Source organism: Acipenser ruthenus, chromosome 7 (genome assembly GCF_902713425.1).
Source record: "Acipenser ruthenus chromosome 7, fAciRut3.2 maternal haplotype, whole genome shotgun sequence".
In the NCBI taxonomy this organism is placed as follows: domain Eukaryota; kingdom Metazoa; phylum Chordata; class Actinopteri; order Acipenseriformes; family Acipenseridae; genus Acipenser; species Acipenser ruthenus.
This window is the reverse complement of record NC_081195.1, coordinates 33,394,592-33,410,818: the sequence shown is the minus strand read 5'-3', so window position 1 is coordinate 33,410,818 and position 16,227 is coordinate 33,394,592. Positions and strand designations below refer to the sequence as shown.

At 39.1% G+C, this 16,227-nt stretch overlaps 1 pseudogene; it reads left to right on the top strand.

Moving 5' to 3' along the window:
* The first annotated feature begins 453 nt into the window (after positions 1–453).
* The window catches only part of LOC117414550 (lysine-specific demethylase 7A-like), a 40,759-nt pseudogene continuing 24,985 nt past the window's right edge, over positions 454–16,227 (top strand).

Here is a 16,227-nt window from a genome sequence, read left to right as displayed (position 1 = left end):
GGCTTCAGAATGACATCTCGAACCAGTTTCCTGCTTGCCCGGCTGCTCAGTTTGAATTTTTTTTTGTACTCTTCTCCTGCTCTATGCCTCTCTACCACTTTATCCCTGACTTGTTACGAAAGCTCCTTGGTCTTCATGGTTGCTTTGTTGGATCACCTATGAGTTGCAGCTTGAAAGTCTTTATATACCTGAGGGAAATTATCTTCAAGTTAAACCACTTTGATTACACACAGGCTGAAACCATTTCACTAATTGTGTGACCTTTCAAACAAATCATTTGCACCTGAGCTGATTTAGGGCAGCAGTAGCAAAGAGGTTGAATACGTATGTAACTGAGATTATCTGTTTTTCTCTGTAAATCTTACTTATTTATATTCTATATGCATTTTTTAGCTTTATCAATGTGGAGTAGTTTGTGTAGATTCTACATGTAAAGTCTAATTTGAAAGTGTCATGGAGTACGCTCAGGTGCCATATGTATGCAATGAGGCCCGGCTGGGCATCCATATACATCAAATATTCAGATGCCTCGGGCGTTGTGACCAACCCCCAAGAAGTCTGTATATTCAACGTGTACGGACGCCCTAAGGGGCCTTATTTCATTTATAATCCAGGTAAAACAGTGTATTTGAAGAAAAAAAAAATACATAAATCATGTTTAAGGCAAAAAATGTTGCGTTTTTTATTCAATATCCATACGCCAAATAAAGTAGTCCCACTAAGTTAAGATGAGTAAATTAATTCAATTAAAACATGTAAATGAAAGTAAATCATTTTTTTGAGTGTGCATATTGGCATTGAAAAAATACACCAGGGGGCGGAGTTGAGACGGCACAGAGTTATTTTTTTTCTTCCTGTCAGTGCAGACACACTGAGCAGAACAGACGTGAGGATTAAAAATAAATTCATTGACGTCTCAGATTTCAGTAATTTGTTCAAGATCTGTGACGGGTGGATAATGTGCACAAGTGTCTTTTTGTGTTTTTCTTTAGTGTTTACAAACTGCTAAAAATACATTATTTGAAGTGACAAAGTCGGGGTGAGTGAGCTAAAGGCACTGATTTTTATATTTTTTTGTGGGTATTTTTTTCTGTTTTGCTATCTTTCAGTTCATTTAATTGTTCTTCATCTAAATCGGCATGTCTACTTACTACTTTGGGATTTTTTGCAGGTAACTGGTCACTCAGTTTCATAGTTACAGCTGTACATCTGTAAGTGAGTGTAAGGAAGTTGGCTACCGATACTTAGTTTAAATTCTGTGAGGCAGCGCAGTGATTTAGAATATGTGACAAGGCTCCAACTGTCCATATCCATCCAATATACGGGAGCTGGAACCTTGCTCGACCAATCACATTGCATGTTTCACATTCCATTACACCATCACGGATCACGCTCCTTAAAGGGTTAAACTTATAAGTGTAAAAATATGTTAGAATGTTAACAATGAAAATAAACAGTATGGGGTCGTATCTTAAATAGTTGTAGCAACACGTAGGGATTTTTATAATGCTGTATTTTTTGGAACCCCGCTACTTACTCTTTAATGCTTAATGTTTTCTATTGACAAAGTTGTTTGCAGCTGCTGCTAAATGGTATCAGTTTAGTTGCATGTTCCTAGCCCTTTTTATCATAAAATGTGGACTTTTACTTAAATAAATAAATAATAAAACCTACTTTCATTTTCTAAGATGGCTGATTTGGTGGTGGTTCCGGACATCGCTCAGAAAATGTCTTGGGTTGAGAACTACTGGCCAGATGACTCTTTCTTTCCAAAGCCTTTTGTACAAAAATACTGCCTGATGGGGGTGAAGGACAGTTACACAGACTTCCACATAGACTTCGGGGGTACTCTGGGTAAGCATCTTTCAGTATTGAGCATCCTCATTTCCTCATGCATAACCCAACTCGACCTGTCCAAAGTTTTTCAAATGTACTATGAAGTGTAACAAGCAATAGTAGATTCTGATTCCTGTCACGTGAGATGTGTCCATTCTCCTGATTCCACTCCACTGAGTGCTTCTGGGACAGAATTGATGCTTTCTATACAACTATTTTTGCCTAAAGTTTGTTGCCTTAATGAAATAATAATTGAACCCCAGAAAGGCAACCATGTTTATTCCTGAAAACATTTCAAGGAACTCATGTTGTAGACATTGCCTCACGTCGCCCAAAATGAACTGTTAATCGGGCATTTTATTTTAAACCAGGTTTTACTGATGTGTGTGATGTACCAACTTGCATACTTTATCAATGGATTACATTCTCCAAGAAACCAATTCTGAATGACCAACAACTAAATGCCTGTGCCTAAAAATTGTTTCATATTGTTATTCTGTCCCCCCTCCCCCCCAAACAAGGGTGAAAAGATTTTTTACTTGATAAAGCCAACCAAGACAAACCTTGCACTATACGAGGCATGGAGCTCTTCCCCCGATCAGAGCTACGTGTTTTTCGGGGAGAAGGTGGAGAAGTGTTACAAGTGTGTTGTGCAGCAGGGAACAACTCTCTTCATTCCCACAGGTAAGGAGTTCAGAAGGAGTCTCTGACATCCGAATTTACAGCATTTGTATGAGAACGTGTGTGCTTTATCCTCTATTATAAATTGATTTCTTATTAATGGCAATGTGTTAAGCTGACTCACATATTCACGCCAGCAGGATTATTTAAACACCTAGAGTCCTGGAATATTTTAGAAAAAATGCTTTAGTTACCATTTGTCATGTTAAAACGCATTGCAGTGAATTAGTGTGTGTGTTTGTGTGTTTGTTTGTTAGAGGTCGGCACGGGTACCCGAAAACGTAGAAAATATGACAATACAGTTGTAAGTACGGGTCTCTGGTGGGTCAACGTTAAAACAAGCTTTTGCATGAAGCCTTTTCTTAACTGACAGGATATCAATGTTTTACAGAAAACAATAACACAGCGAGCAGCAAGTAGACCTCAATAATAAGAACTGGCGAGTATTCTCAGAAACATAATAACAGGGCTCTACAGTGCGACTAATTTGGTCGCATATGCAACAAAAAAATTGCTTGTCTGAACGTAAATTAATTTAGGCGCACGTGTGCCACTAGAAATTCCTAAAGGTTGACTCAAAAATAAACACGGATCTAAACTCTCATAGCTCAATCGTAATGTACTCTGGGAATGTAGTTTATTGATGTCCACTGCCCACTGTTAATCACACATTAAAAACTACAAATCCCATACCCCGCCAATTTCACTGATTCATCAGTGTGATGGCTACTCGTTTCCAGACAGTTTGTCAAACCAAGATGAGGAACGTAACCAATTATTTTCATGTTATTGGAGAAGTTCACAAAATTCAGATATGCTGGCGCATTTACAAGCCTACGGCTGGGAAGCCTATTATTGTTGTTTGTATTTTTGTTGTTGTTGTTATTATTATTGTTGTTATTATTAGGCTATATATATATATATATATATATATATATATATATATATATATATATATATATATATATATATATATTTTGTTTTTTGCTTATATATATATATATATATATATATATATATATATATATATATATTTTTTTTTTGTTTGTTTGTTTTTTCTCCCCCTTTTTTTGTTCAAATGGCTCTAAAATCAACAGCGCTGCACGAAAACTTACGAAACTTGGTAGGGTGGTAGAGGCCTGTGGGAAGTTGTGTCAGCCCGAAAATGAAGGTAGAGATGTGAAACTTGGGGCACAGACTATCCTTATGCCCTAGATTAGGATTTGTTCAAGAGAAGTCAATTGGTCACATGTTTCGGCAGCCATATTGGATTTATCCAAAATATTCTAATGTCTTCTCTGAAACAGTTATGCCGATTTGAAGCAAAACTTTGCATACATAGCCTTGGCAAGATTGTCTATCAAGTTTTTTTCAAAGCAAGTTGCTACATAAAAAACATGGTTACAGAAATTGCTAATAACTCCTTAGAGAGTGCAGATAGGGTCATGGTTACTGTGGAACACATATAGGAACCCATATATTTTCTGATTTTCTGTCAGAAAAACGTCCTTACCCGTGACCTCTCACCTCTGATAAAGGTCAAATGCAAAACTTGCTTATAACTCCTTAGCAGGGCCGCCGAGAGCCGTCATGGGCTCCGGAGAAGGATTGGTATTGGTTTTGTTTATCCTGTGCCAAAAAAAAACCACTCATCTCTGCTCTTAAATAATAGCCTGTATTGGTGAATATAACCGATCATTCTCTAATTGTGTTTACCACCAGCTGAAGAAAGTACTTTATTTATTTTATACGACACCATTTTTCAAACAAACTGCTGCACCACGTTGTTTTGAGCAAATTATAGATCTTAATAATAGAATAATTCATACTGTGGTGTATATTGTGCAACTTTAGGGTTCTTTTAAAGTTTTTTAAAGTCTTTAAAAAAATACATAAAATTGCTCTGCCCTTTTTTCAGCTTTTTGGTGTAGTAAAATATGAAATGCGAAAGTTCAAATCATTGTGTGAAAGGAAGTTTTTGACAGCGCCTGGATACACAATCATTACACAACAGAAGCACATCGGCTCGGTGTGCAGTACGGGAGTCTTTCTTTTTAATGTGGTGGTGGGAACGCAAAGGGTCTTGAGCAGGACTAGTTGTGTTAAAACATTTTATATTTTATATATATTTAAAAATAAATAAATAAATAAATAAAAGTTCCCTCTTCATCAGGGCCCCCTTCGAGGCGTTGGGCCCCAGGGAAATTTCCTCGTCCCCCCCGCCCTCTCGGTGGGCCAGCTCCTTAGACAGTTCTGATAGTCATGGTTATTGTAAAACACATATAGGAACCCATATATGCTATATCAAAAAGTATCCTTGCTTGTGACCTCTGCCCTCTGCCCTCTGCCCTCTGCCCTCTGCCAAAGGTAATATGCAAAACTTGCTTATAAATTATTTGAGAGTGCAGATATGGTCATGGTTACTATGGAACAAATGTAGGAAACCATACATGATCTATCAAAAATGTCCCTTGCCCGTGACCTCTGACCTCTACTTAAGGTCAAATATAAAACTAGTTCATAACTCATTACAGAATGCAGATAGGGTCATGGTTACTATGGAACACACATAGGATCCCATGTATGCTTTATTCAACCAATCAAAATGCTTACATTTCACAATAACTCTTTTGAAGCTGTAAAGTTGCTTGCAACTTCTAGTTATTATTATTGTTGATAATATTAGTGTTGATAATTGTTTAATTATTAAATTACATTATTGTTTACCGTGTGTTTCACTTTGCGTTAGCAATCGGTTTTATTATATACTGTGTTTCATTTTTCTTACAGGAAGGTAAGTATTGAAACCTGAACAGCTACTATGGGCATTCCTACAATAGTAGCTCGTTGCTGTTTTAGTGCAGCTATCCAGCAGCACTATTACAAAGGCTTGTTCACAAGCAGCTTATTTCTTGTCTCACGTTCTGCTGACTAGAACTTAGCCAGTAACTTGTGCAGGTGGGTATCCCTGCTGCTAGCCACAAACAGTATCCAATCCTAAGGGACCAAGGTTACTGTTCCAGTGCAGGCTACTGCTAGTCTCGTGTTTGTACTGACTAGTAGTTTATCCAGTGGCCGACTTGCAGGTGGGCATCCCTGCTAACGTGCCACTAGCAGTAACTGCGTTTATCGCACCTGAGTTCGAGGTTATTGCCCCGTGTCGGCACCGAGTGCAACCGAGTCGGTACCGAGTGTTGGTTCCGAGCTTCATGTTAGTACCGAGTGCACGCAGTGTCAGTACCGAGTGTCAGTTCTGAGCACATAGTGTCAATACTTCAGTGTGTGGTCTGTACACTGTTTGTTGTGAACACAGCACTATAATCACGTGTGTCTCTTGCAAGGCTAAACTGTCTGCAGGTGACAGACACGATAAATGCACTGGGTTCCGAGCATGCCCATAGGGCCTTCACTGACGTCACTTTGTGATTTTATGTGCTCCCTTCTCCAAGTGTGTGCTGGAGAATTGGGTAGCACGTCACTCAAAAGAGCGTTCCTCCACACCTGCGCAGCATTCAGCGTCACCAATGAGTGAGGCTGCACCCTCCTTCCTAGGCTCTGTGCCAAGAGGGGGGGAAGAGCAGCGCTAAGAAGAGTAGAGCCGAGACTAGTTCCTCATCTTCTTCCTCTTCCTCTTCTTCTTCCAAATCCCCTTCACCTTCCCCTCCCCCAAAACAGAGAAGGAAGAAAAATTGCCGCTCACTATCGGCAAATGGGACAGATGGATAAAATCTAGGAGGTTGTGTCACGCCAGCACGCAATTCTAACTGAGCTGCTGCAAGAGCACTCAGTCCCACGGGTAATACCGGGTCCTGCAGCACCCACTCCCTCTGCACCTTTGCAGGCAGTGGCTAGTTGGCTAGAGATCAATATACTGTCCATCGCCGCCTCAGAGGAGGCTGACGATCAGGACATGGGGCTCCCTTCAGATGATGCTGAATTGGACGTTCTGATTACGCAGCTCCCGCTGTCATCAGAGCTTATGCCTTTAATGCAATGAGCTACTGCGGTGTTACAGGTTCCTTGGCCTGAAACAAGGGATGAGAGGCGCTCAATTTATGTTGAGCAGCCCTCTATCTCTCCTGCTGCCCTTCCGGTCCAGCTAAATTTTCTTTTCAAGCTACAGTCCACTTGGGCCCACCCAGCTAAGGCAGCGACGGTTTCCTGTTTTGTAGACTCACTGTACACTGAGTGTTTGAAGTGGATAAGCTGGGTCTTACCAACTTTCCATCAGTAGAGGCCCCATTGGAGGGGGCTGTGTGGTCCAGTGGTTAAAGAAAAGGGCTTTTAACCAGGAGGTCCCCGGTTCAAATCCCACCTCAGCCACTGACTCATTGTGTGACCCTGAGCAAGTCACTTAACCTTCTTGTGCTCCGTCTTTCGGGTGAGACATAATTGTAAGTGACTCTGCAGCTGATGCATAGTTCACACACCCTAGTCTCTGTAAGTCGCTTTGGATAAAGGCGTCTGCTAAATAAACAAATAATAATAATAATAATAATAATAATTGCTGTGCTTGTTCAGCCTACCAACCTGTCTTTGCTAGCCAAGGACGCGGCGTGCCTGAATAAGCAGTGCAGAGTGACGGTAGTCATTTTAATGAAAGCATAAGCAGCTAGTGCGTTTACCGCATGCCTGGCTAACCACAATAGCATTCTTGTAGCTTACCAGGCTCAGCTTATGGGGTCCCTGTCTGAGAACCATAGGCCCTCGTCTCAGAAACTGGACGAGCTGCACCTAATTTCCAGGAACCTGCTACAGCTGTCCAAGCTTAGTGGACAAGCGATAGGCAGAAACCTGGCAGCATTGGTGGCTGCGCGCAGGCAGCTCTGGCTCTGCCAAGCACGTGTGCTTGACGGAGACAAGATGGCACTGCTAGATGTTCTGGTCACTCCAGGTCACACATTTGGCCCCACAGTAGGTGAGATGCTACAAAAATCTCACTGGAGAAAACATACTGTAGGGTCACATTTATAAAGCATTTACCTTTTGTTCCTTATTAGAAAACAACACAAAGAAGTTGTGGTGTCAGATACATCTTTCATGTGTTAATTTAACAGTCCCTATAGACAGTTAAAATGCTTATTTTTTATTGAAAATGCTTTATGAATATGGACCATATTGAAACAAACACTCATATTAAATTGTACATATTCTATAGGCTTACATTACCATTCCATATTCAGATAACAGCTTTGTCGCAAGATACATTTTTCATTCCAAACATGTAATATCGCACTAGCTTTGTTTGATTAACTTTGATTAAAGAATTTACTGTTTTTATTTGATCTTTATTTTCCCATTCAAGCAGAGAATGGGTCAAATCGACCTTTATCCTTTAAAAAACCAAAAGCATGGTTACCAACATTCTAAATGAAATAACGTTTGGTCACAGCGGAGCTATAAGTATAGATAACGATCCTACACACATTTAAACATTGTCTCAAATAAACCGCAGAAACCACAGCATATAAAAGTGTATTGCATAAATTTACAGGTAAAATAATATGCACAGAACAAAACTAGAGATAGTTGAACAGAACTAACTTGCACTTATTATTCAGAGTCTGAGGGCCGCCCCTCTCCTACTTTAGCACAGCTTGACTCACAGGAAAGCAAGACAGACGGGTCCGCTTCGTCCTGCCATGGAGACCTCAGCTGTCAGTCAGGGTATTGTGCACAATATTCATTAAGTGTTTTCCCATTTTCAAATCAAACTAGTAACTGTCACCATATACCTATAGCAAAGCTTACCTACACTTAATCAGCTAATTTCAAAGTAGGCGCTTTGAATGACAGATGCTGTAGCTGGCAAATGAAAGTGCACAGGGTACAGGTCTTGATGATTGACAGTCATTTAAACAAATGAGAGCATTCTAGCGCTGCTTCAGCCAACGAGATCTGTCAGAACAGGATGAAATGATTGACAGTGAAACTACAGTAGCCTATTAAGGGACCACTGAGTTGACTGACAGCGACACCTAGCCATTCAAAGCAGATCGGAGACGGGACGTTTATCCTTTATAAATTTATTGGGAATTCGACGTTTAACCCTTAGCGGTCCATTTATTCAGTGCGTCTCAGGCGCGTCAGGTCCAATTTATTTTCACACGTGCAGTTTATTTTAGACGCACTGTTTTAAAAGTATTTTTTTTCACAGTAAAACAGGTTTAAAAGGCACTGCATATCAACAGGACGCTAGGTACTGCATCTCCAGCCCCGCCCCACCCCTTTTTCGCTGTATTTTTCACATACCTCTTCATAGTCGTGCATACCCATAAATCATCTCCTAAAATCATTCGGCTCCTATCGGTCTCACTCGGCCATTGAATGGTTCTCGGGTTTTTCCAGAGAAAAAATGACTAGAGACCAGTTTTTTACGTCTTTTTGATGATGTCGGACAGGGTCTGACATTGGATCGGAAAGAGAAAATAATAGGACCACAAAGGGTTAACAAGTTTTACTGATTACAATCAAAGTAGCGAGCCTAACTATAACAATCTTTTTTTTTTTTAGTTTCGTTATCGTTTTACATTATTTTTTTAGTTATAGTTACTATTAACAGATATGATTTATGTTCGTTAATAGACATTTTCATTATCCTTAGTTAACTAAAAAAAACACTGGTGCTACAGTAACCTTCATCAAATTCCTATTACCCCTGCTCAATCGCATGCTCTTGATTGGAGCAATTTACACCTAGGTTTATTTAATGTCTTTTTTATGGTGTCCCAAAACGTGTGGTATCCCGCTTCATCTTGTTCAGAATACCGCTGCTAGAATTCTGACTAAAACCAGGAAAAGTGAAGATATTACCCCTGTTTTGGCCTCTTTACACTGGTTCACTGTGCAGTATAGAATTGATTTTAAGATTTTGCTGTTAATTTACAAGGCATTGAATGGATTAGCACCTAGTTATTTGCAGGGATTACTGACCCCGTATCTTCCAGACTGCACTCTGACATCACTGGATGCGGGGCTGCTGGTTATTCCTAGGGTCAACAAAAGCGACACGGGAGGTAGGGCTTTTTCTTGTAGAGCTCAATTATGGAATGATCTGCCTTAATTTGTCAGGGAAGCTGGGACCATTACAGTTTTCAAATCAAGACTAAAGACATAAAATGGCTTTCTTATCTTAGTTAGTTTTAATGTAACTTTAAAATTGCTGCTTTTGTATTATGTGTGTACTATTATTTAACTGGTCTGAATAGGCAGTTTTATATGTGTGACATGCTATACACATGTATTGTGGTTAGTTCTTTTTTCTGCTATGTACTGTACAGTGCTTTGCAATACTTTTGTATAAAAAGCGCTATATAAATACAATAAATAAACAAATAAGTGTGTGTGTGTGTGTGTATGTGTGTGTGTAATTTAATAATAATAATTTAATTACACATACACACACACACACACCCACCCACCCCTCGTTATATCGCCCCTCGCTATACTGCGGATTCGGCTATATCGCGGTCCTGGAGCTGGCTCACCATTTTTACTGTAACTCCGTATGCCTTAGCTGCATATATACAAATTTCTGTTTGTTTTATTTCGTACTGCACATCACAAACAACAATAACAAAACAATTAAAAATAAAGCATTCATATTGTACTGTTTTCATATACACACGTATTGCACAGTAACACAAAACAAATTAAATATCCACTTGCTGAAGTTTTTTTTATTTTAGCCAATGAGGTGTTCACGTGTGGCAGCAATGCAATAGCAAAAGTCACAGGGCAGTGACGTCCGCTCCCTAGCAACAAGCCTCCTGTGTTGGGAATGGATTCTTTCAGTGCAGCAGGTTTGTGCATTTGAGAAAGAAGAGGAAGACTCATGAAATTAATTGGAGAATGAAGTTGATGAGAAGCAATTACCCTCCACAGTACGAATTAAAACAGTGTGCTGCTTTTTATATGAAAAATGAGAAAAAGCAGGTTGCGTAGAGGATTTATACTGGACCCTGACGCCCCCCATAAAATGAGTTGTACAGTGTTTGTTAGTCTATTTGTTTTTCTATGGGTCTCTCGATATATAGAGGATTTATATTGGACCCTGACATCCGCGATATATCGGTGGGGTGTGTGTGTGTGTTTGTGTGTATATATATATATATATATATATATATATATATATATATATATATATATATATATATATATATATAAAATAAAGTTGCACACACATATGTCTTTGTACATTTTGGCATTTTTGTAAAATGTTAAAACATTTCATTTTTCATAACGTTTTTTTATATAATGTATATATTTAGGCATATCATATTCAAATCTATCTGATAGGATGGATCCATGCTGTTCTCACCTCTCAGGATTGCATGGCTTTTGGGGGGAACTTCCTTCATAACCTTAATATAGGCATGCAGCTCAGGTGAGTTGTTCTACCTATTTATATGAAATATTTTAACTGAGTCTCTCACTCTTTATAAACTCCAGGAGTAAAATCCCTGTGAATTGCGAGTTCTAGTTTGGTATTGAATTTGCTGTACTTTGCCTGTGATATCTTTCAAAAATGTAATTATTCCTACAATTCTTTATTAGGAACATCTGGTATGATCATTGCAATCTGTGACCTCCCAGTTTACACTCTACCCCTTTCTCCCGCAGGTGTTATGAGATGGAGAGACGGCTTAAGACTCCTGATCTCTTTAAATTTCCCTACTTTGAGGCTATCTGCTGGTATGTGGCCAAGAATCTGCTGGAAACCCTGAAAGGTAAAATAATGTAACCTATATTTAAGTTATTAATCAACACTGTTAGTTCTGTCATCTTTGTTGCCTTTCATTAAACAGTGTACTACAATGTAATTACAGCAAGTACCACTATATAAAGTATATTATGATAAACTCTACTATAACTAATTCAATGAGAGAGTCTTATGTAGTGGAAATGTAATTACCTGGCCTGCAGTGTTGAAAGAGCTAACGTTATGAGTGACGTTATGAAGGTTTTTAACATTGCTTTACCTACTGTGACTTCTGTATTGGGTAGTATTTTGGTTTCTGGATGACACATTTGAGTATATATGTGGTGAGCAATGCTGAGGAAAGATACTCCCACAATGCTGACAGGTAACTATAAAGCCACTGCAAATGGCTCATTTAATGTCCCCAAATAAATGTGCATACCCATAGATGTTCTATTGGATGAGAAAATGAGTTGAACTGTTGCTGAATGTTGACCCACTGTGTTCTTCTTCTTTCTATTAACCTGCAGAATTGAGGGAAGACAGCTGCCAGCCCCCAGATTATTTGTTAGAGGGAGTGAAAGTTTTAACCACTGCACTTGGCTAAAGAGAGAGGTATATGACTACTGCTTATAAACTAACAGACCTCCACATTTGAGTTGAGCTGTCCGTGAAAATCATTTCTTCTTGGTCTGAGGGTTTTGTTTGTTTTGTTTGCAGGTAACAGAGCCTGCTACTGAGGTTCCAGACCATATCAGGCCGGGCAATCTCTTTAAAGAACTTTCTAAGGAAATCCGCTACCAGGAGGTAAGGGACAGCTTGGGACTTACAGTGGGGCGAGAGGAAAACATGGGCAGGCAGAATCTGTGTACAAAACAGGGAAGCAAAACCAATACTGGAATGATTGTCTGAATGAACATTTTTCCTTTCCTCTCTGTTTTGTGATCTGGTTGTGTGTTAACTTTATCTGTTGGAATACAAGGTAAGTTATACTGCTATGTATGTGTGTGCTGTGCAACAGCACCAGAGCCTTTTTTTAAAGAAGTTTCCAAAAAACTTAGCATGCATCATGGCAACACAAAAAACATTAAGATCTATAGAATCGGTTTGGGGTTCCTGAATATGGAGGAGGAGTTTTAAATGCTGTTCAGGCATGGATAGGACTGTATTCTTTCACTGTAAAAACAATCTGAAAAACAGGTATTTCAAGATTTCATATAAAACACTCTCAAAAAACATAAAAGTGTTATCACTGTAAAAACTGGCTTATTTCACAGTCTGAAAACAGGTATTTCAAGATATTTCATATAAAACATACTATCAAAAACATTAAAAAAAAGCATTATTACATTAAAAATTGATAATTTTCTCTAGATATTATATAACAAATGTTCATAAATATTTAAATGCTTACCTCGAAAACAGTAAATGCTAAATTGTAGCATTTTTTGTCCACCTTTTAACCACCCAGCTGCCCATTTATTTTATCAATATCCATGTCAATTTATTTTTATTTTTTTTGCAGGTTTTTCATTCTTAGCCCTCTAAGCAATTTGGACAGTTTTTTTTAAAAAAATGCACCCTTTTTCATTGTTATTATGAAAAACAGAAATATATTATTTCAGTAGAACTGAAATAACAATTTGTTTACAATTGTAGCATTATACAATATAAATAAGAAAATAAGCAGCATTATAGAAGTATAACTATATATATATATTGGGAAATATTTTTAAGAAAAATAAAAAACTGAAATATCTTGCTTGCATAAGTATTCAACCCCCACACATTAATATTTGGTAGAGCCACCTTTCGCTACAATAACAGCTTTAAGTCTTTTGGGGTAAGTATGTACCAGCTTTGCACACAGTGTCGGAGTGATTTTGGCCCATTCTTCTTGGCAGATTTGCTCCAGGTTGTTCAGGTTGGTTGGGTGATGCTTGTGGACCACAATTTTCAAATAGTGCCACAGATTCTCAATGGGATTGAGATCAGGACTTTGACTGGGCCACTGTAAGACATTCACCTTTTTGTTCTTGAGCCACTCCAATGTTGCTTTGGCCTTATGCTTGGGATCATTGTCCTGCTGAAAGGTGAATTTCCTCCCAAGCTTCCGTTTTTTAGCGGACTGAAGCAGGTTCTCTTGCAGTATTTCCCTGTATTTTGCTCCATCCACTCTTCCTTCAATTTTAACAAGATGCCCAGTCCCTGCTGATGAGAAGCATCCCCACAGCATGATGCTGCCACCACCATACTTCACTGTAGGGCAGCAGTGTGGAGTAGTGGTTAGGGCTGTGGACTCTTGACCGGAGGGTCGTGGGTTCAATCCCTGGTGGGGACACTGCTGCTGTACCCTTGAGCAAGGTACTTTACCTAGATTGCTCCAGTAAAAACCCAACTGTATAAATGGGTAATTGTATGTAAAAATAATGTGATATCTTGTAACAATTGTAAGTCGCCCTGGATAAGGGTGTCTGCTAAGAAATAAATAATAATAATAATAATAATAATAATAATAATAATAATAATAATAATAATAATAATAGGGATGGTGTGTCTTGAGGCATGGGCAGTGTTAGGTTTGCCCCACACATAGCACTTTGAGTTTTGGCCAAAAAGCTCTATCTTGGTCTCATCTGACCACAAAACCTTTTCCCACATCGCAGCTGGGTCACTCTCATGCTTTCTGGCAAACTCCAGACGTGCTTTCAAATGGTACTTTTTGAGTAACGGCTTCTTTCTTGCCACCCTCCCATACAGGCCAGTGTTATGCAGAGCTCTTGATATGGTTAACTGGTGCACCATTACTCCACTCCCAGTCACTGAACTCTGTAGCTCCTTCAAAGTGATTGTTGGCCTCCCTGTGGCTTCTCTCACAAGTCTCCTTCTTGTTTGAGCGCTGAGTTTTGAGGGATGGCCTTTTCTTGGTAGTGCCTGGGTGGTGTGATGCAGCTTCCACTTCCTGATTATTGATCAAGCTGTGCTCACTGGGATATCCAAACATTTGGATATTATTTTGTACCCTTTCCCTAATCTATGCATTTGTATTACTATATCTCTAACTTCTGTAGAATGATCTTTGGTCTTCACTTTCCTTCGGATTCACAGCCTGACCAATGATCCTTCAACAGTGGGGGTTTTTATTCAGAAAATGTGACAGCAACTTTAATGGTTCACAGGTGGAGGCCAATGGTAAGGTAATTGTGTCCTCGTTAGGGCAATTTCTTTCATCGGTGTAAACTGGGAGCTCCCACAGCACAGGGGTTGAATACTTATGCAAGCAAGATATTTCAGTTTTTTATTTTTCTAAAAAATATTTCCCAACATAAAACCAATGTCACCTTACATTAATTGATTTTGAGTTTCAGTGTTTTAAAATAAAATATCAAACAGAACAAAATTTCAATGTACCATTTGTAATTCAGTAATATGGGAGAATTGGTCAGGGGTCTGAATACTTGTGCAAGGCACTGTGTGTGTGTGTAAGTATATATGTATATATGTATATATACAGACGTGTTCAAATTTGTTGGTACCCCTCCACAAAAAACGAAGAATGCACAATTTTCTCTGAAATAACTTGAAACTGACAAAAGTAATTGGCATCCACCATTGTTTATTCCATATTTAATAGAAATCAGACTTTGCTTTTGATTTTTTATTCAACATAATATTGTAAATAATAAACAAATGAAAATGGCATGGACAAAAATGATGGGACCGCTAACCTAATATTTTGTTGCACAACCTTTAGAGGCAATCACTGCAATCAAACGTTTTCTGTAGCTCTCAATGAGACTTCTGCACCTGTTAACAGGTAGTTTGGCCCACTCTTCCTGAGCAAACTGCTCCAGCTGTCTCAGGTTTGATGGGTGCCTTCTCCAGACTGCAAGTTTCAGCTCTTTCCATAGATGTTCAATAGGATTCAGATCAGGACTCATAGAAGGCCACTTCAGAATAGTCCAATGTTTTGTTCTTATCCATTCTTGGGTGCTTTTAGCTGTGTGTTTTGGGACATTATCCTGTTGGAGGACCCATGACCTGCGACTGAGACAGAGCTTTCTGACACTGGGCAGTACGTTTCGCTCCAGAATGCCTTGATAGTCTTGAGATTTCATTGTGCCCTGCACAGATTCAAGGCATCCTGTGCCAGGCGCAGCAAAGCAGCCCCAAATCATAACCGAGCCTCCTCCATGCTTCACTGTAGGTTGGGTGTTCTTTTCTTTGAAAGCTTTATTTTTTTCGTCTGTGAACATAGAGCTGATGTTACTTGCCAAAAGCTTCAGTTTTGACTCATCTGTCCAAAGGACATTCTCCCAGAAGGATTGTGGCTTGACAATATGCATTTTAGCAAATTCCAGTCTGGCTTTTTTATGTTTTTCTTTCAAAAGTTGAGTCCTCCTTGGTCTTCTTCCATGGAGCCCACTTTCGCTCAAAAAGCGACGGATGGTGCGATCAGAAACTGACGTACCTTCACCTTGGAGTTCAGCTTGTATCTCTTTGGCAGTTATCCTTGGTTCTTTTTCTACCATTCACACTATCCTTCTGTTCAATCTGGGGTCGATTTTCCACTTGCGGCCGCGCCCAGGGAGGTTGGCTACAGTTCCATGGACCTTAAACTTCTTAATAATATTTGCAACTGTTGTCACAGGAACATCAAGCTGCTTGGAGATGGTCTTGTAGCCTTTACCTTTACCATGCTTGTCTATTATTTTCTTTCTGATCTCCTCAGACAACTCTCTCCTTTGCTTTCTCTGGTCCATGTTCAGTGTGGTGCACACAATGATACCAAACAGCACAGTGACTACTTTTCTCCATTTAAATAGGCTGAATGACTGATTACAAGATTGGAGACATGTTTGATACTAATTAAAGAAACTAATTAGTTTGAAATATCACTATAATCCAATTATTTATTATCTTTTCTAAGGGGTACCAACAAATGTGTCCAGGCCATTTTAGAATATCTTTGTAGAATAAGCAATAATTCATCTCTTTTCACAGCTTCT